The sequence below is a fragment of the Podarcis tiliguerta genome (genome assembly GCF_965153285.1).
Source record: "Podarcis tiliguerta genome assembly, chromosome: 5".
Classification (NCBI taxonomy): domain Eukaryota; kingdom Metazoa; phylum Chordata; class Lepidosauria; order Squamata; family Lacertidae; genus Podarcis; species Podarcis tiliguerta.
The window spans coordinates 80,011,069-80,031,227 of NC_139538.1; the positions used below are offsets into that span (position 1 = coordinate 80,011,069).

Genomic DNA, 20,159 nt, shown 5'->3' on the forward strand with positions numbered 1-20,159 from the left:
GAGGGAGCATTTGTAGCGCCAAAGAGAGGTTCATTTTCTACAACCATCTGTCATGATCTACTTGGAGCGCTCTTTTCCCTCTCTCTGTTTGTTTTCTATCCACAATCCCACTCCCAAATATGTATTGATATGGGGGGGGGGGACACCCTCATGGGGCATAGCGGACTCTCAAGAACTAATACCACAGCTATGGCAAACATGAACGAAGGCTGCGTACATGCCGTACATTTAAAGCACATCCCTCCCACCGCCCCAGAGAATCCTGGGAACTGTAGTTCACCCCTCATGAAGCTATGATTTCCAGCACCCTTAACAAACTACCATTCCATGAATTCTTGGGGCGACAGGGGAGAAAGAAATGTGGATTAAACGAGTAGTTTTTTTGCATGTTCAGTTGTTGTGGTTTTCTTCTTTGAGCTGTTGGAACATTTTAAGTCTTGTTTGTTATACATTTAAAAATAAATAAAAATAATTTGCTATGGGTGGAAGGTTTATTTAGACCCGTGCCTCTCAGTGTGGGGCACATGTCCCACAGGGGGGCAATTTGATTTTGAAGGGGGGCAATTTGAGAATGAGTTATTAACAGTTAATGGCCTCTTAGGCTTCCTCTATGTGGAAAGTTCACTTTTTGAATAATAAGAATTATATGTTGGGGGGGGGATTTAAGAGATGCTGAAGGGGGGGCATGGCCAAAAAAAGGTTGGGAACCACTGATCTGAAGAGTCCGCCATGAAGCTCTCTCAGTGACCTTGGGCCGGTAACTCTTTTTCGGTCTAACCTACCTTACACGGTCAGACCTTCCAAGACTATGATTCGAAGCGTCCCTATTTTCCTAGGACAGTCCCGGACTGACAGAAGCCACCCCGGTTTCTGATTTGACCCCGAAATGTCCCGCTTTTCCTTAGGACATCCCTATTTTCATCGGAGAAATGTTGAAGGGTATGGAGATAGGTGACCGCCGAGCCACGGAGATAAGTAGTGATGTTGGAAGCCATTAATTTGTTGGAAGCTGCCCAGAGTGGCTGGGGTGACCCAGTCAGATGGCCGGCATATAAATAAACAAATCATCATCACCTTTAGAAGACATCTGAAGGCAGCCCTGTATAGCCCTGTATAAAAAAATGCTTAATGGTTTATTATGTTTATATGTATGTTGGAAGCTGTCCAGAGTGTCTGGGGCAGGGGTCAGCAAGGCTTACTGGGCATGGGCCAGATCCAGTGGTACCTCAGGTTACATACGTTTCAGGTTACATACGCTTCAGGTTACAGACTCCGCTAACCCAGAAATAGTACCTGGGTTAAGAACTTTGCTTCAGGATGAGAACAGAAATCGTGCTCTGGAGGCGTGGCGGCAGCAGGAGGCCCCATTAACTAAAGTGGTGCTTCAGGTTAAGAATAGTTTCAGGTTAAGAACGGACCCCTGGAACGAATTAAGTACTTAACCCAAGGTACCACAGTACAGTTATTTATCTCCCTGGCTCGGGGGTCACATACCTCCATACCCTCCAACATTTCCCTTATGAAAATAGGGATGTCCTAAGAAAAAGCAGGACATTTGGAGATCAAATCAGAAACCAGGACAGCTTCTGTAAATCTGGGACTGTCCCTGGAAAATAGGGGCACTTGGAGGGTCTGTTGTTATTCTCTAAAATATCGCAGTTGGGGGGAATCAGTTTTTCTTTGGCTTAACAGCTAATGCTGCTGCTGCTTCATTGGAGCATGGTTGCGTGCTTAAATGAACATTGCTGGCTTTTGGTGGCTGGTGGCTACTAGCTATAATGTACTTCACCAGCAGGGGCTGGAGAGAAACACTTTGCCAGCTAGTATATAACCACTAGGGAAGGCAGAAGTCTGTTTGCGCCAGGCTAGCAAGAAGCAGGCATTGTCAAGGTCCAATGTGCTTCTGCTTTAAAAGCTAATGCTAGGAACCTGCCTATTCCCAATTATTACAAGCTTCCAATACTCTTGCCTCACAAGGAAATGGATACCGTAAAAGGTCGAGCCTTGTAAATTCCTACCACTCAGAGAAATTGAAAACAGCATAATACACTTTCCAAAGTCTGGAGTCTTGGCAAGCGTAAGCAACGGTTAAACATTGTGATAAATTTACATTTGTTTGTACCACATCAAACATCATAAATGAAAGCTTTTGTTGTAAAAACTGAAGTACAATTTGGTGTGCTTCACCTCTTCAGTTGTGTTATTAAATCATTTTTCCCTCTTTCCAGAGATACACATGTTGAGGCATAAGGAGCAAACTGTTGACAGATGGCGCTGAAACACCACAGTCCCATAACTGAGGTTTATTTTCACACAGCCTTGCCAGTTCGAAACCTAATTGCCAATAAAACAATGCTGTGATGGTGCCACATCTAATTCCGTCATATATTTCTCTAAAGCTACCCTGAAATCTACTAGCAAATCCTCATCTCCCAAACACTAGTGTTCCCTCCCATTTTCATTTAAAGGAAGGGCCATAAATCTAGGAGCAGGAATAATATTCTGAATGAGAACTTGTTCACTGGAGCCCCAAAAGAACTCTTGTGTGGTTCTTGCTTGGGCCATTAGTAGGATAGAACAATATTTGGCCTTGGCAAACACGTGTTTCAAAAGCCACACTGGCCAAGGGGACATGAATCCAGGAAGTGACATTTGTAGGGGAGAACCGTTGGGTGAGAGTGCTTAACCCTTCCCTGCCTTCTGTTTCTCTCTTGTAGGTGCCCATTGAGGCCATTCCCCTCACCCAGTATCCATGTTTACTTCCATCTCAGAGCCCGACTGAGTGGAAACAGACTACAAAAGTGGCTGTGGAAGGATGTGTTTATCAGGGAGAGTCGGTAGGGATGGGTTAAGCACACTCTCACTGTTATGTATTGAAGTTCTCACCCTGGCCACCAGGGGTATCATGTACAGTGGTACCTCACAAGACGAATGCCTCGCAAGACGAATGCCTCGCAAGACGAAAGAGTTTTTTGTTTTTTGAGTTGCTTCGCAAGACGAATTTCCCTATGGGCTTAATTCGCAAGACGAAAACGTCTTGCGCCTTTTTCTTAAAACTGTCAATGCATTCCTATGGGAAATCGTCAATGCATTTCCTATGGGAAACCGTGCTTCGCAAGACGAAAAATTCACAAGACGAAAAAACTCGCAGAACGAATTAATTTCGTCTTGCGAGGCACCACTGTATATAGTTTTCACTCAGGTCCACGTCAGCTACTTTAGGCGTGAAACCCTGGGTTGTTGTTGCTACAATGTTGATAGCTGGCTGCCTATAAAAGCAGGCCAGCTGAGCTGTTTGCTGTTCAGTTCTGTTCCAGCTTACAAATAAAGAGCTGCTTTGGAGAAATCACTGCGTCGTCTGCCATGTCTACCCACAACTTAACACTCACACTGGCCACTGATCCTTCCCTGCAAATGCCACCCATTTCTGCATTAATATTATGAAGCCAACACTGGATTGGGAAAATTGTGTCTGCATTGTAACGTGAAATTCAGCTCCTCCAACCGGACCACCAGCTATTGTTCTACGTCACTGAATATCAGTTGCTAGAAACCGCAGGAGCCAATGGTGCTCTTGTGCTCAGCTCCTGTTTATGGGTTTCCCACAGAAATCTGGTCGGCCACCGTGAGTTACAGGATGTTGGACTAGATGAGCCTTTGGCCTGATCCAGCAGGCTCTTCTTATGTCCCTACTCATTTGCAGAACAGATGCAGTTTGTTTCCTTTCATCTATGTGGATAATGGAGGGTTAGATCCAAATAAACGCCGTTTACCTTCCCGCATCAGTGGTACCTATTTATCTACTTAAACTGGCATGCTTTTGAACTGCTAGGTTGACAGGAGCTGGGACAGAGCAATGGGAGCTCACCCCGTCGCGCGTATTTGAACTACCAACCTTCTGATCAGCAAGCCCAAGAGGCTCAGTGGTTTAGACCACAGCGCCACCCGCGTCCAAATAAACAGTTCTGCTGCTGCAAGCACTTTTGGTGCACAACAGAACTTCCTCTCTCTCTCTCCCAGCCCGCTGCACCCTTGAAATATATTCTAGGGTTCCCTCCCGCCCTCCGGAGTTCAGTCAGGGACTACACAGGGAGAGGAGAGGGCGTGGGTTTTCTGTTGCACAGCCCAAAGTGTTTGCGCAAGTAAAACTGCTCAGTTGGCTGACGCCTTATATCCTGTCCTTCAGCCAGCAAGGCTCCCCAAAATGAGGTGGTTCATTTTAGCGGGGAAGAGTGCTGCTGGGGTATTTTGGTAACCTTTATTAACAGCACACCTTCTCTCTCAGAGCACCACTGCAGTTTTCCTGAGTATTTCCAGTTTGAATGGAGAAGGTTTCGGGTGTGGAAAGTGCTAACTAGATTTCAGGGGAAGAGTAAAGATCAGCATCAGGAAAAGGGGAAGAAAGAGAAACATGGGGAAGGAGCTTGGAGTGAAGATAAGCCCATCCAGTCTTGCAAATCATTCACTCCCATGTTTTCCCATTCATTGCTTAGACACATGGAGTCCATGGGTATCCAATGGATCTATTCTGTTAGCAGAAGAATTTCGCTTCTCTCCAGCTGTGTCCTGCCCCTTCCCCAAATCTGCTCCTGAGGGTTTGGGAACTGCCACCACCCCATAGAAGTTGTGAGGGGAGAGGAGAGGGGCAAAGTTCTGTTGTGCAGGCAAAAGTTGTTGTGCTGATAGCTTGTTGAATACAACTATGCAACTGAAGCTGTCATGAAATAGAAGCTGCCATTCCTCATCCAAAGTACCTGCTAACTGAATGGCAAACTAAACTGTTGGACTACACCGAAATGGCAAAACTGACCGGAAAGCTTAGGAACCAAGAGGATAAAAACTTTAAGAAAGAATGGGAAAAATTTATAATTTATTTAGGAGACCACTGTAAGCAGATGAAAACGTTAAAAGGTAAGGTAAAGGTACCCCTGCCCGTACGGAATCCCTAGCCGGAATTAAGATTGCTGGAAGAAATATCAACAACCTCAGATATGCAGATGACACAACCTTGATGGCAGAAAGTGAGGAGGAATTCAAAAACCTTTTATTGAGGGTGAAAGAGGAGAGCACAAAATATGGTCTGAAGCTCAACATCAAAAAAACGAAGATCATGGCCACTGGTCCCATCACCTCCTGGCAAATAGAAGGGGAGGAAATGGAGGCAGTGAGAGATTTTACTTTCTTGGGCTCCATGATCACTGCAGATGGTGACAGCAGCCACGAAATTAAGAGACGCCTGCTTCTTGGGAGGAAAGCAATGGCAAACCTAGATAGCATTTTAAAAAGTAGAGACATCACCTTGCCAACAAAGGTCCGTATAGTAAAAGCTATGGTTTTCCCAGTAGTGATGTATGGAAGTGAGAGCTGGACCATAAAGAAGGCTGATCGCCGAAGAATTGACGCTTTTGAATTATGGTGCTGGAGGAGACTCTTGAGAGTCCCATGGACTGCAAGAAGATCAAATGCATCCATTCTTAAGGAAATCAGCCCTGAGTGCTCACTGGAAGGACAGATCCTGAAGCTGAGGCTCCAATACTTTGGCCACCTCATGAGAAGAGAAGACTCACTGGAAAAGACCCTGATGTTGGGAAAGATGGAGGGCAGAAGGAGAAGAGGACGACAGAGGACGAGATGGTTAGACAGTGTTCTCGAAGCTACAAACATGAATCTGACCAAACTGCGGGTGGCAGTGGAAGACAGAAGTGCCTGGCGTGCTCTGGTCCATGGGGTCACGAAGAGTCAGACACGACTGAACGACTAAACAACAACAGCCTGTACGGGCCAGTCTTGCCAGACTCTAGGGTTGTGCGCTCATCTCACTCTATAGGCCGGGAGCCAGCGCTGTCCGCAGACACTTCCGGGTCACGTAGCCAGTGTGACAAGCTGCATCTGGCGAGCCAGCGCAGCACACGGAACTCTGTTTACCTTCCCACTGGTAAGCGGTCCCTATTTATCTACTTGCACCCGGGGGTGCTTTCGAACTGCTAGGTTGGCAGGCGCTGGGACCGAGCAACGGGAGCGCACCCCGCCGCGGGGATTCGAACCGCCGAGCTTTCGATCGGCAAGTCCTAGGCGCTGAGGCTTTAACCCACAGCGCCACCTGCGTCCCTGTGAAAACGTTACCAGGATTTTAATCTCACTTGTAATGTAACAAATACTATGGACAATAAGGATAAATATAAAATATAGATTATGATATAATATGCAGTTGAAAATGTTGACATTAGGACCCACGGGGGGGGTGGAAATGTATTTGGTTTTGTTATAAATCTATATTTGAAAAATAAAATAAAAACGATTTAAAAAACCACAAAGTACCTTCAGTCAAGCGCTCCATAGAAAAGGTTACATTAAACTCTACAGTATAATCTAAGATTGAACTCCATAGATATCTTTGTAATGGCCAGTAGGATTTCATGTTGGAGGCGATATTTCCTTAAAATAAAGGACTTGAGACAACCAGACGAGATATTCAGATCAAGATGTCCGATCAAGAGCTTATCCTTAACACAAAGAATATTACATTGGCTAATCCCTTTTGTAAAAATGGACTCACGCTTCAGTATTAATACACACAAGTGAGATGGTATCTTCCATTGGATTAAATGGTGCTTGGGGGTGGTTTGGTACTGGGATTAGGTTTTTAAATTACATTAAACTCTTCTTCATCCCTATAGTATGAGATCAAACTTGCTAGCGAGTCAGCTTCATTGTTTTCTAGTTGTGGAGGTTTATTAAGCCTCTTCCATAGTCATGGAGACAGCCAAGGTCAACTGCAAACATGACATTCTGATGCCATGTATGATGTCATAAATGGGATAAGCTCCAAGTCTTGGCAAAAGGAAAGCAAGCTGACAGACAGAGGCTTCATGCTGTCGAGATGAGTCTTCGGTGCATTTTGCACCAGCCAAAGCTTCTGAACATATTTCAAGAGCATCTCTACACAAAGGGCACTGTGTCCATGAAGTTTTAAGCATGGGGAAAGCAAGAGTCTACGGGTATTAAAAGTGTCTGTGTAAGGTAGGAAGCATCTGAGAAAAGGCGTTAGAGATGGAAATACCAATGCAAATGCCAGACATCACGAAGGCACATAATCCTGTTAAACATGAAGCAATTGGTCACTAGGGGGACCTTTAGTATGTGATCTTCTATTACTTGCTGAAGAATTTCTTTCTTTCTCGACTCAAAGGCCTCTTTCCCTTAACATGCTGGGCAACCCTGAGCGTTTGAAAGATTGAGTGTGAAATTTAGATGAACATTAGCACGATAACAAAATGTTTAATGGAGGAGAAAGACTATAGTGGGGTTACTGAGGTCTGCAGAGGAGTGGGGTGGGGCGGGAGATGAAGTGGATGTCAGAGAAATGGAGGCTTTGGCTTGCAGAAAAGACAGCCACTCATATCAACAGGTCAACCCATGTAGTGTTCAAGGACCCTGTCTTAAAACTGTTTGAGCAATGTCATGGGCAGGGGGCTTCCAGCTACCCCACCTGCTGCCTTTGGAAGCCTGATAGGGGGACTGTGAGCAACATCATGAAAGAAGTCTTTCTGAGACCACAGTGCGATTGTCCATCTCACTTCTTGTATTGGCCATTGCCCGGGAGGTTTAATGTAATCTTGTTATATCTATAGTGCTGAAATGTAATGGGGGGGGGGTATGTTGGTATATTTGCTATCATGTCGTTGTTTTATTATGTTACTATGAAAGTGTTCTTGTGGTGGCTTTTGAGATGTACTACAGTGGAACTTCGGTTGTCAAATGTAATCCATTCCAGAAGACCATTCAACTTCCAAAACGTTTGACAACCAAGGCACAATTGCTGGTCAGCAAAATCCATTGAAAAAATGGAGAAATGTGTCTCAGAAGCTGTTGGACTTCCAAAGCACGTTCGAAAATGGTAGCATTCACTTCTGGGTTGTCGGCATTCTAAAGCCGAAGTGTTTGACTTCCGAAGCGTTTGACAACTGAGGTTCCACTGTATATTCCTGCTTTCTTTGTTGCAAGCCACCTGGAGCATGATTCTTTTTGTGCAACAGTGGTATACAAATAAAATAATGGTGGTGATCATGATGATTAACAGAAATATTTTAGCACAACCTCTCCAGGATAACTCCGGGGTAGAGAATTAGTTGAGGCATTAGTATTTTCATTTCAGCAACCCCTTTCTTTTTTTAATAGTGAAATGTTTTGTGTTGACCCTTAGACCTTTTTCTGTTGGCTATTTAGCAAACAGACATATTAGAAGGGGCCTCCTCTCTCACAAACTCGCACATACACACCAAGCAATTGTTTACTTCATGTTCATTCTCACTCGTTTTTAACCCAATGCAGCAAGCCCCAAAACATCAGTGAGCTCCTGACAGCTTTAATTGGTTCAGCCAACAATGTGACTAGCATCCTGCCTGAACAAACCATGAATGGCATGAAGAAGACAACAGTAAGCAGGGCCTGCCCTACTGTTCAGCAGAGTGAGGCATTCGCCTCAGGCGGCAGATGCTGGGAGGCCACAGTGACAGCCCACCCAGCATTTTCTCCTGAGCCTCCTAGCCATTCCCACCTTTTGGAGATCAGAGGTGTGTGCTGTACACCTTCTAAACTAGCCTGCTGACTACTATCCCATTGCCCAGTCAGCTTCTGTACATTTAGGGTTGCCATATTTCAAAAAGTAAAAACCAGGACACCCCAAAACTTGTTGGGCACGATTTTTCAATTGATTTGATTGACAAAGCGCTGCCTTTCAGAAATCCTCCCCCAAACATCAGTTCCGCCTTTGAAATTCTGATAAAGTCCAGGAAAATATGGCAGTCCGTGTGTGTGTGTGTGTGTGTGTGTGTGTGAGTGAGAGAGAGAGAGAGAGAGAGAGAGTCTTTTCCTCTGCCTAAGGCAGCAATTGGGACACCCCTGATAGTAAACACAGTGGTGACCTGGTTAGATATTAATATTCTGCTAGGCCAGTTTTGAGAATGTGCCCTCTTCCTCATTATGAAAATACATTAATGTCTTACTAGTCCAAACTGCTTGGAGGGGAGCATCCAAACTACTTAATGAGTCATGAATTCAAAAACAAACAAACAGGAGTTCTGTTTATCTAGGCTTGCATTGACATGGTGGGCCACTTGATGAATTTAGAGATTATGCAGGGGATTTCAGTTTGCCGGGGTTTGATCATGTGGATACTCTTATATTTTGCTTTTTCAGTCTTGGACAAAAGTGTAAAAAGCAAGAAAATAAAAAAGTGTTCATAGAGGAAATAGTTTTGGAGTCAAGTGAGCCATTGGAAACGGGCCCTTTGAAGATGCAGCCCTTCAAATAAGGGTTTTTATTTATTTTATTTTTAAGTGGATTTGAAGATTCCACCATAATGTTGCAAGGTGATGTCAAACTGGCTAATTTCTAAAAGATAATAATACAGCTATTAGAGCTTGGAAACCATACTGTCTCACCAGTAAGCCTATGTAATCCCAGGTATGTTGTTTTTCTTCTGTTCAAGTTGAACCCTGACCACTTGGGCTGCTCATGAAAGGCTCGATAAATCTGGTATTGCTACCTGTTTGGGTCTGAAAAACAGGGAGCTTGTCAAGCCCTTGGCAATTCAGAACACTTGACGGGTAAACAAGGCCATTTTGTACTGTTGCAAGTCTTTTCATGTGATGGGCTGGTACCTCTTTTTTTGTACGGTAGGGTCTCCACAATCTGAATGCAGCCAGCTACATTCTGGCAGTCATCCAGAACCACTCCAAAACAACAGAGATATTCTTGCGGTCCTCCAGAACCATGGAGATATTCTGGTAGTCTTCCAGAGCTACTTCTTAGCACATTTCATCATCAAACTGCTAGAGATCTTCCAAAGCCAGCTGCTGGCACATCATAGCACGTTTGGTGTTCTTAGAAAACATGCAAACATGTTTGGGGGGGGCGGTCTTTCAAAAATGGTGGAAAAATGAGTAAAAGCTCTAGGTGGGTAGAGTCACTACTACATGGATGAACCATATAAAGGGCATTTTCAGTCTTCCCTGTTGTCCAGCAAGATTTAAAGTGCATTTTCTTGAAAACCGTAATACAATGATTTTTGTTCTTCTACATATTAAGTATGTAATTGATGCACCTGTACAATTGACCGTAAAATTGGGCAATTGGAAGTCATCCCCATTGAGTATTATTGATGGGCCAATTATAATGGGTCAGTTATACTGCAGCAGTTAGTTTCATAAAAGGGCAAGAGACACTCAGACAGGGGAAAAAGAAGTTCGAAGTTGTGCAATGTGAAGAAGTACTCCGGGTCCTTAGGGACAGGGATCACATAAAGCTCTGCAAATGAAATTATACTTGGACGCATAACATTTATAGCTCTTATCCCAGTTACAGATAATGCAACTCAAGAGTAATTATATTGGAAGTAAATGACCTGAGACTAATTTTGTTAAAAAAGCAAGATCAGCATCAATATTTTGTTGCAGACTAGGAAGGGGGCGGGAATCAGTGCAAGGAACAGAAAGAGACTCTTGTGGATACAAAGGCTGAGCCGAAGCAAGGGGACAGGGACAAAGCATGGAAAAGTTGAGACCTTACCAGTTCGATTTTTTATTGTGGGGGGGATGGATGATGAGCATAGGCCTCTGTTCCCCCACAATTGATTGGTGGAATTTCAGCAGCAACCTCTCTTTTTTTTAAACCCATATTATTGTATTTTCACAATCTAGATTTCTTTCTCGTTGGGCAACTCTGCACGGCCCATTGACATATCAGAGCCACGAGAAACCGCCGTTTTCTCGCTGCATCTATGGCTCTAGAATCAGTTGAAATTGGCTGTGTGTACTTCACGAGGGCTGGTGTGACTTCTGCGCATCAGAACAAGGCGACGTGATCTCAGACAATTGGACTGTTGCGCTACGAGGATTCTAGGTCAGCTCTCATCAGGCACTGCCTGACCCCGGGTCTGTGCGAGGAGCTTAAACGTTTCAGAGGGATGACATGGAACGACGGCAGCTCGGCAAGCACAATGAAAAGCCTGCGGTCAAATCATGGCCCCAATTGAAGTCCGCGGCAAAGCTCCCATTGACTTCCACCGGGTGAGATGTTCACCTCAAGGCGCCGGGGGTTAACTGCCGGCTGTACGTTGATTAGACCTTCTATGGTTGATTTCCTCAGCTTGCCTGGAGGGATGATTTATGGCAGCTAGGCTGCTGCTCTTCATCTGGGTCTCAATTAAATCACATCAGAGGGGCAAACACCTCCTTGCCTCCATCTTGGTTAGAGCAGTAAATTTCCATGGCTCACTAACAGACCGATACAAAAGGATAATGTGGTAAGCTTAGACAGCGATGCCTGTCCTTTTTGAAGGTAGACTTGAAAAGACCAAAAATGATTGTCGTAATAAATCATCGCTAAATGTCTTTCCCCCCAAAGGATCTCCTGGTTTTTCTGTCCAACATCCTACATTTCTCTCCATTAGTGGGGTCATTACTTCTTCTTTTTAAAAAATATTTTTTATTTGATTTTACAAATGTAGAATACATATCCATCTTTAGAGATTTCTCTGAATCTCCTGACTTCCCACCATCCCCTCCATGGGTCCTTTTGTCAACCCTTTCAACTGCATATTATTTCATAATCCATGTTTTATATCTCTCCATGTTGTCCATGATAATTACTACATTACAAGTGTTATTAAAATCCTGCTAATGTTTTCATCTGCTTACAGTGATCTCCTAAATAAATTATAATTTTTTCCCATTCTTTATTGAAGTTTTTGTCTTCTTGGTTCCTGAGCTTTCCAGTCAGTTTTGCCATTTTGGCGTACTCCAATAGCTAGATTTACCATTCCTCTCTGGTAGGCACTGTTTCTTCTTTTCATCTCTGGGCTCATAACATCTGTGCAGCTGTTGTTGCATACATAGAAAGTCTTTTCTGCTCCTTTGGGGTCTCAGTACCTACAATTCTTAATTAATAAAGCTTCTGGTTTTTTTAAAATAAATGTTATTTTAAACATTTTTTCCATTCATTATATATCATTTCCCAAAATGCTTTTATTGCCTTACATGACCACCACATATGATAAAAGGTACCTTCTTCTTTACATTTCCAGCAGGTTTTTGTATTTGTTTTATACATCTTTGCTACCTTACTAGGAGTCAAATACCACCGGTACATCATTTTCATATAATTTTCTTTCAGCGTACAACAAGACATGTTCATTAATTTCAATGTGTACGTAAAACTTAGTTGAATACCACCCACCTTTCCCCAGAGGTGTAAATGGTGATTATTTACTTTTTTAGAGGAAAGAAAAAGGATTCGTAGAAAACTGGGAGCTCAGAAAATAAATATAGATGTGTTTTAATGCAGCTGCTAAGGGAGAATTAAAAAAACATCAGGAAAGGAGGGACGGGAAGTCAAGAAGAAAATGTGTAACAAAAAAAGAGAGGTGTGTGATTGGAGTTATGCAATAATTTGGAAGATTTAATAAAAATCATTACAAAAAAAGAGACTACATTAAGATGGAAGCTGAGCCCACTTACTGCGCTTTTTGGCTCCAGGCACTGAAAATGAATCTTGTTCATATCTGCACACTCCTCCATTGTCTCCTGAGACAGACAGATGGCAACAACTAACCTACATAGCTCCATCTAAGGTTCTGTTTCTTGGTTATGCTAGAGTATGGTGGAAAGCTGGGAGCTCACCCTTTTCTTTTTTCTTTTGCAAGAGAGAGAGATTATATAGTTAAAGGGTTTAATTTGCCTCTTAAAGCAGGAACAGTTTTGATCTGGGATCTTATTGGCTGGGATCTGAAGAACTAACCCTTTGCTCAAAAACGGCTTTGGGTAGATCCGTCACATGTTGCTTTTGAAGCTGAGTGAACTCTCCAAAGCCTCTTTTGATAAACAGTGGTACCTTGGGTTACAAACACCTTGGGTTACAAACATTTTGGGTTACAAACTCTGCTAACCCAGAAGTAGTACCTTGGGTGAAGAACTTTACCTCAGGATGAGAACAGAAATCGTGCGCCAGCAGCGCGGCGCCAGCGGGAGGCCCCAGTAGCTAAAGTGGTAGCTCAGGTTAAGAACGGTTTCAGGTTAAGAATGGACCACCATTACGAATTAAGTTCGTAACCAGAGGTACCACTGTATAATATGCAGGTGACTGTTTTATAAGTGGAGATGGGTAAAAAACCCACCAGGCCTGCAAGAGTCCCACGGTGCTGCTCAAGTAGCTTTTTGAATCCCGCATCTGTGTATGTTCAATACCAATAGCAACATAAGTCAAGGAAGTGGCAGGGACTTCCGATGCTGAGAACGTACACAGGGATCTGACTGAGACAACAGAAGCATCGTTTGGAACAAATCCTCAAAATTTCCATTTTCCAGTAGCTGGGAAAGCAGGAAATTCACGTGTTGAAGGGGGTGGGGGGAAGAACAGCTCTGGCCAAGCTTTCCTTGTGTTTGAGGAAAGCAGAATTGACTGGGTGGGAGGGCAGGAAGGGTTGCCAGCAGTGACGTCTGTTGCCCATTGGTGCTCATTGGGTTTGGTAGGATGGAAGGCAAGGAGCCTACCAGTAGGTGGAGCCAGAGCCAACTAATTCTGGTTTTGCCCCCATCCACCTCCCTGACAGTTAATGGGCCAATATCCTATTCACCCTAACAGACAAGGCTCCATTAGTTGCCCACTTCCAACCCCAATAAAGCACTTGTGCCTTTGACAGTAGGTATTTGTGCTCAGGCGCAGACAGAATCGTAGCTCCAAAACTGCAGAGACGTTTTAATGCAATTACTGGCTGACCAAATGATTTAGCCCCTGTGAAGGCCGGGCAGGCTTTAATGCTCTCGCGTGCATTCAAATCAGTCACTTCCTGGCTGTAATTTTTGCTTGTTATCCCTTGGCACTGGCCAAGTCAATCAATTCTTACATTCAGAGCCCACCGCTGCCATTGCCGCTGCTGCCGCTGCCGCTGCTGCAGGATACAAAATAATGAAGAAAAATAGGTGGGGTGTTGAAGGAGGTGAGCCAGACTGAAGACACTGTGATGTGGAATGAAAGTAAAAGCCGGATGAGTCGAAACCCCTCAGGGGGTTGCAAGTTAGAATGGCACAGCAATGTTCAAATCTGGATTCACATGATTCACATCCAAATGTGTGTGTGTGTTTGTGTGTGTGTTTGTGTGTGTGGAGTTGGGGGATGGTGGCAGTAGTTTTCTAACATTTACCATAAATATGAAAAGAGGGTTATCAAGAGCTGTTTCATTTAGACTACACTAGCCAGCAAGGCTATGGACTCCATATATGAACTGCTTTTCTGTGGAAACACTGAGAAAGTGTGATGTGGTAAAATATCAAATTTTAGCACCGCAGAATTTATGGGCAAGATCCATTGCAAGAAGCACTCATGTTAATCCCAAGAGGAAAGTAAAGCAGTGACATATAGCGGGGGGAGGGGGCCACACAGGGGCGGTTGCTGCAGGCACAAAATTTTAACACTCAGCTGCATGCTGGGCTCTGTTGGAAAGAGTTTCTCCATGCAAACCTGGAAATGACCACTCCAGACAACAAAATGACTCTTCTTTTATTATCTCTGAGGCTATCTCTTAGGCAGCTGAATGCACATGTGTTCTCTGTTTGTTTCCTTCCCCCTCCATGTGGCCCTGGGCCCTGGCAACCCACGCTCTGCCACTGTAGTTAAGCACATGATAGGCAAGGCAATCCTAGCAGTGGTGCTCACCCAGCCTCTGGTCAGTCATGGCTCTGCTGTTTAGCAGAAGGTTGAAGGGGAAGGTGTGGCAGTGGTGAGTTCAATGCACTGCAAACACATGGATATAGCCAATCCAGGACTCCCGCTACTGTGTTTGCACTGTGCCAACCTCACTGCAGCCTCACTCCCTCACCCTCCTCATAAGCAGCAGCAATGTGACTGACTGGAGGTCAGGTGAGCACTGCTGTCCCACCATGTCATCCACTACTGGGCAATCGCATGGTCCCATTATGCTGGCAGCTGCCAATGTCACCAGAACATTAGCATAATGCAGTTGGGATCCTGGGCAGTCCCAGCAGCAAAGGTGGCAGCAAAATGGCACCGCTGCAAACCATGATGCAGCAAACCTTACAAACACTTTCCCAGCTTCCATGTCAATTGTCAGGAATGAGCCAGCTCCTAGTGGAACTTTACAGCCTGCTACAGAACAGAGAGGCTTAGATTGGATGCAGGCTGAGCAAAGAACACAGCAGTCAATGGTGAATCCTCTGGACATTGGAATGCCGGTTGCCAAGGGAACAAATGAGAGTGGGCTGGAACACAGCCAAAGTTCTCAGGAAGCTAAAACAACCACAAACAGACACAGAGACAGTCTGTCAGAACAGAAAGAGGCTGGAGCTAATCCAATATGTTTGAAGAGTCAGAGAATGGGAGGGCTGCTAGATAGGAAGCAAAACAAGAGATATAAGGGGCAATGGTTCAATATATTCTGTAGAAACCGGAAGGAGTCTTCAGAAGGGTCATCTTGAGTGATAATGCTGGTGGCTGCGTTAGAGCCATCCGAAGCTATATGTTTGTTTTTGCAATAAATCCTCCTTTTTAATTAACTAAGCTTACTGTGTTATCAAGCTGGGAACCTGGACTCCTGACAGCAATGCTGTTGGCTCCCACCGGTCATACTGTCCTGTGCTGAAAAAATTTCCATATGGATCCCTGATACTAGAGCTCCACTGGTGCAAGGAGTCAGTCAATATCCTATCCTTATTCCACCAGTCCACATGGAGAATAGATTTGCAGGGCAAGTACTTCCTGTTGTCACCGATGAGGGTTAAAGCTGCTTAAAATTGCCTGGGTTGTGCCCTTTGTGACCAAAACTGGAATTGTGGACTTTGTGTTTTTGAAACGTGTCCTTTGCAGGAAACAACAACAACACACTACAAAATCCAAAACAGATAATTTAAAAGTTGGTAAATGGGTTGAATATTTTGTGTGATTGTCATCGATTTATTTGTAGCTATTCAATAGACTTGTAGCAAAGTCACTGACCCCCAAATAAACACCAGGCTCAGACAGGAGCAGAAACAGCCCAACACATTTTGCCGCCTGAAGCAAAAGAGAAGATGGAGCAATGCAACAATATTATCCACCACAGCTGGAACAATGGGGCAGCTTATGAAGTGCAGAACTGGCTAGCTAGCCCACCGGGGAAATAACAGGAACTCTGTTGCCACATCACAGCCTCTGACACATGAGGCATTCTGCTTAATGGTCGCACTGGAGGGAGGAAGAGGCCACTTGGTTTTATTCTGAGGAAGGTGCTTTTCAAGGGCTGCGCAGAGCAGCATCATTCAAAAGAGGAGCCTGAAGTATCAGTCACTTCTTTCAGAATGAGGAAAATAATGAAGAAAGAAGGGGAGGCAGATGGGGAAATGCCAGCATGAAGATTTATGCAACTCTAAGGTGATTAAGTAGCAATTATGAAAGCTGACTTGCAAATATTAGCATAAAATGTCCTTCCTGAAGTACTTAAATGCCTAAATGCACAAATCTCTTTGTGCATTCCACATTGGCCACAATATGTACACACATCTCAAATCCCAATTGTAAAATGTGGTCCCACTGCTGGTTTATAAGGACTGTCAGTCAGCCATGTTTATCTATTGGTAAGCAGATCCCTGCTCCAGCCCATTTCATAAATAATTGGGAGTAGTCAGGTCGATTTCCTGCATGCCCTCTAAATGTCGGGACGCCATATTAGTGACAACGTCATGCTTGCACGTCAGAGCTTGGAAGCCACAACCTTTCCTAGGCCTTAATGCCAATGTGGCTCCCTCCTTATTGCCCCATTGTGTTCCTTCTGTTTTCATGGATAGCCTGTGTACTCTTGGCTCCATGTATCCTTTGGAAAGACCTCTAAAGCCACAGCTTCCCACTTCAGATGTCATGGGAAATGGCAATATAAGAAATGGATTGTTATTATTTTTGCTGAAGCTGGATACACGAGGAGAGGACAGGAGGGGTGAAGAGGAAACAAGCTTGTTCCCAATGCAACAGAACAGGGTTTACTGTACTGAAATGGTTACATTTGGATTGGGCCTAGGACCGCCATAAATTCTTGCTGCTTTTGCCACAGGTTGTGCCGCCCATGCAGCAAGTATTCTGCTCCTATTTTGATGTCATTGCAATTGATGAGATGGATATTCCCTGACAGAAAAGCAGGGGAAATCCCACTGTAACGACATCCATGCAAGCCCTCTGTTCACCACCTGCCTATACACACCTGTAAGATCAAGATGTCAGGTGATGATTCTAACCACACTTATCTGGAAGCAAGTTCCGTTGCAATCTCTGTACAATTCAATGCTGTTCAATGTGCCGGTTCCCGTAACCAAAGTCCTTGAAGTGGCAGGGTTACTGGAAAGGATTCTCGTGGTTCGTCTCTTCAGGGAGCTGAGGGGGAGAGCTAGTAGCTCTCTCTTCCTTCCCTCGCTGAGCATTCAACAAGGAACAAAAATGAGTGGGGATGAGGAGCAGCTTCTTCCTGCTGGGCTGTACTGTGGGGAGTTGCAGCCGAACTAATCGGATCCATTCTTGTTTGACCTACTCACGATGTGGCACACCCCAAAGCAGAAAGTGTGGGATCTGGCAGAAACAAGCCTGTTTGGAAGCTGGAATATGAATGGTCCAAGAATACTACCTTTCCCAGGGCTCAGACTTTCTCTGAAGAGGTTGTGCATGTTTGTGGGTGGCAAATGACTCTTTCCTTCCTCACTATGTTCTGAGAACCCATGAGGGTAACAGATGTGTCCATCTCTGGACCTTCTTGCATGTTCCTCAAGAGCATGGAGAGCGCTGTCTGATCTTCCTACAGGTAAGCTCTAGGTGCATGCATAGGTGCCAATTCTAAAGGGCCCAGGTCCCTTCAGGGCAGCCAATAAAATATTTGCCCCCTCCCAATGTTGAGGACAATCAGGAGCAGAGGTGGTCGAACGAGGAGCCAAGTGTGGTGTGGCATGGCTTCCGTGGCTCCTTCTCCTGTCACAAAGGGAGGGAGAAGCATCCACAGGCCAGTGGCAGGAGGAGGAGGAGGAAGCCAAGTGCCCGAGAAGAGGAGCCATCGGCCACTGAAGTTGTGCCCTCATAGCATTTGGTACCACCCCCTGACTCCTCCTAGCATCCCGACATCAAATGCATCATCAGCACCCCTAATCTTCTGCTCAAATCGGTGCCTCTGGCGCGTGGTTCATTCTGACTTATTCTAAGGAACCCAAATCCTAATGAATCTATTGCATGGCTTTCTGCAAGTTACAGTTCATAGCTCAAAAAACGGAGCGGTCCATTGTCAATTAGAAAATTAATCCATATGGCTTTGCCGTTGATACATTAATACTGTCAAATCCCAGCGCCATATTGATCTGCATGCTTAATTATCTTTTGTAAACAGAGCATCCAGTACCGACTTTTGAGTAAAGGATTATTGGAAAAGGTGAGAGATTTGTTGATACATTCTGAAATCTGGAGCTCAGGGGCGGTCTTTTAGACATATGTCAAGCTCAAGGCATAGCTGGTCCCTAAATGTCGGGTTAGCACAACCTTTGACTGAGCATGCTGAACACAACATCCGAGCCATGAACCGAAGCCAATTTGGTGTTTCTCAGCATCCCTGTTTGTATATTAGTCTGCTGAGTGGCACTTTGTCTTAGCTGGTCCCAACTTATATTAAGACAGTTCTTAATTCTCAGTTTTATTATTCTTCTGTCATTGCTAGCTAAAGGGGACTAACATTCATTGGAATAATCAAAACAAAAATGCAGCTGAAAACGTTTTTTTTTTATAAAAAAAAACAGCATTTTGTGATCTGTTTACATTAATATTTAATTTAAAGTAGTTTGAAGATTAATGCCTGCAATTCTTTTCCTTTCTTTTCTTTTTTAAGCTTTATTAACCAAAGATGCTAGAGGATAGCATTTTGCCCGTTGCACTGTAGAAAACCGCGCCAAGGAGAAAAATGTGTTTGTGGCTGAAATCCTACAAAACCATCCCTTTCTCACCCTCCGCCCCTCTCCTCCTTCCTAAATAATAATAATAACAAAACACCAATCCATGGGGTACTAACAGGGCTCTGATTAAATATTCTGTGTCATAATTTATGCAAAAGCAAATCCCAACAGGAATCAGGAGCTCTGAAAAATCTGTTGTGAAATAATTATCCTGAATGACATTGTCGAAATGGTCCACAAGGATGTTGTCAATAATACATTACACAAAATCGGTTGGAAATAAACCTTGAAAATTACATGATATTCCTGGAACCTTGAAAGAATTATCTGTAAACAAATTTAATCAGTTTGATGTTATGCATCCCACTCAACCTCTTATTATCTGATCATCTAGGTTTTAGAACACTATGGGGAGTTGAATGACAATGAGCAGCATCTTGTGAGAGATGACTTGCCGATGTTTGTGTGTGCTGGTTACTGAGCTACCTGATCACCTTTCTGACCTGCTTTTAATTTGCATTCCTGCCTTGTTGCTTGGATGCCTTTGGTGACACCCACTAATGGGGACATGGCTGTTTGTTTTACTCCCCTGACAAGAAGGTAGCTTGTTAGCCGAGGTGTGAACTTGCTCCTTTGCCTATGATTTGCAAAAGTGGTTACCTGATTTTGTCTGTTTGGCATTCTCTCTTTGTTTGCTTGCTTGCTTGCTTGCTTGCTTGCTTGAAACATGATGTCTCCCATGGTTAGTGATAGATGCTATATGGGAATGAAATTTGGAATACATGGTCAGGACTAGGGCTGAGCGATATCTATTTTTCAACATTGCAATATACTGACATATCACAATGTCTGAAATAAGGATAGAGCTGTGTAGAGGCCTTGACTGGCTTTACAGTTTTTCCTGCATCATGATTTAAAAAAAAAAAAAAAATTATTAGTATTTTCCACACAACAACAACACGAAAGATATCAAAAAATAACAATACACAACACACAAAAATCAACATTCGAAAACTAAAAAATCAAAAAACAAACAAATCCACAAGTTAATATTATAAACGCTAAAACAACAACAAAAAGACATTGACTTCCACCAATCCCACAGCACCTCCTTTATCTCTCATTGTGTCTTCCTGTTTTCCTGTTTTCTTTACCCTCTCTATTCAAAGGGTAGAGCAAAGAAAAGATATTGTTATA

General features: G+C 43.9%; 2 long non-coding RNA genes across 2 annotated transcripts; both read left to right on the forward strand.

The window, feature by feature from the left end:
- The first annotated feature begins 6,324 nt into the window (after positions 1-6,324).
- On the forward strand, positions 6,325-11,731 carry LOC310679143. Its single transcript, XR_014512133.1, has 2 exons — positions 6,325-7,020; positions 10,701-11,731. It is a non-coding gene; the product is annotated as an uncharacterized lncRNA (long non-coding RNA).
- Positions 11,732-17,756: 6,025 nt separating this feature from the next.
- On the forward strand, positions 17,757-19,209 carry LOC310677804. Its single transcript, XR_014511470.1, has 3 exons — positions 17,757-17,833; positions 18,407-18,448; positions 18,899-19,209. It is a non-coding gene; the product is annotated as an uncharacterized lncRNA (long non-coding RNA).
- The last annotated feature ends 950 nt before the right edge of the window (positions 19,210-20,159 follow it).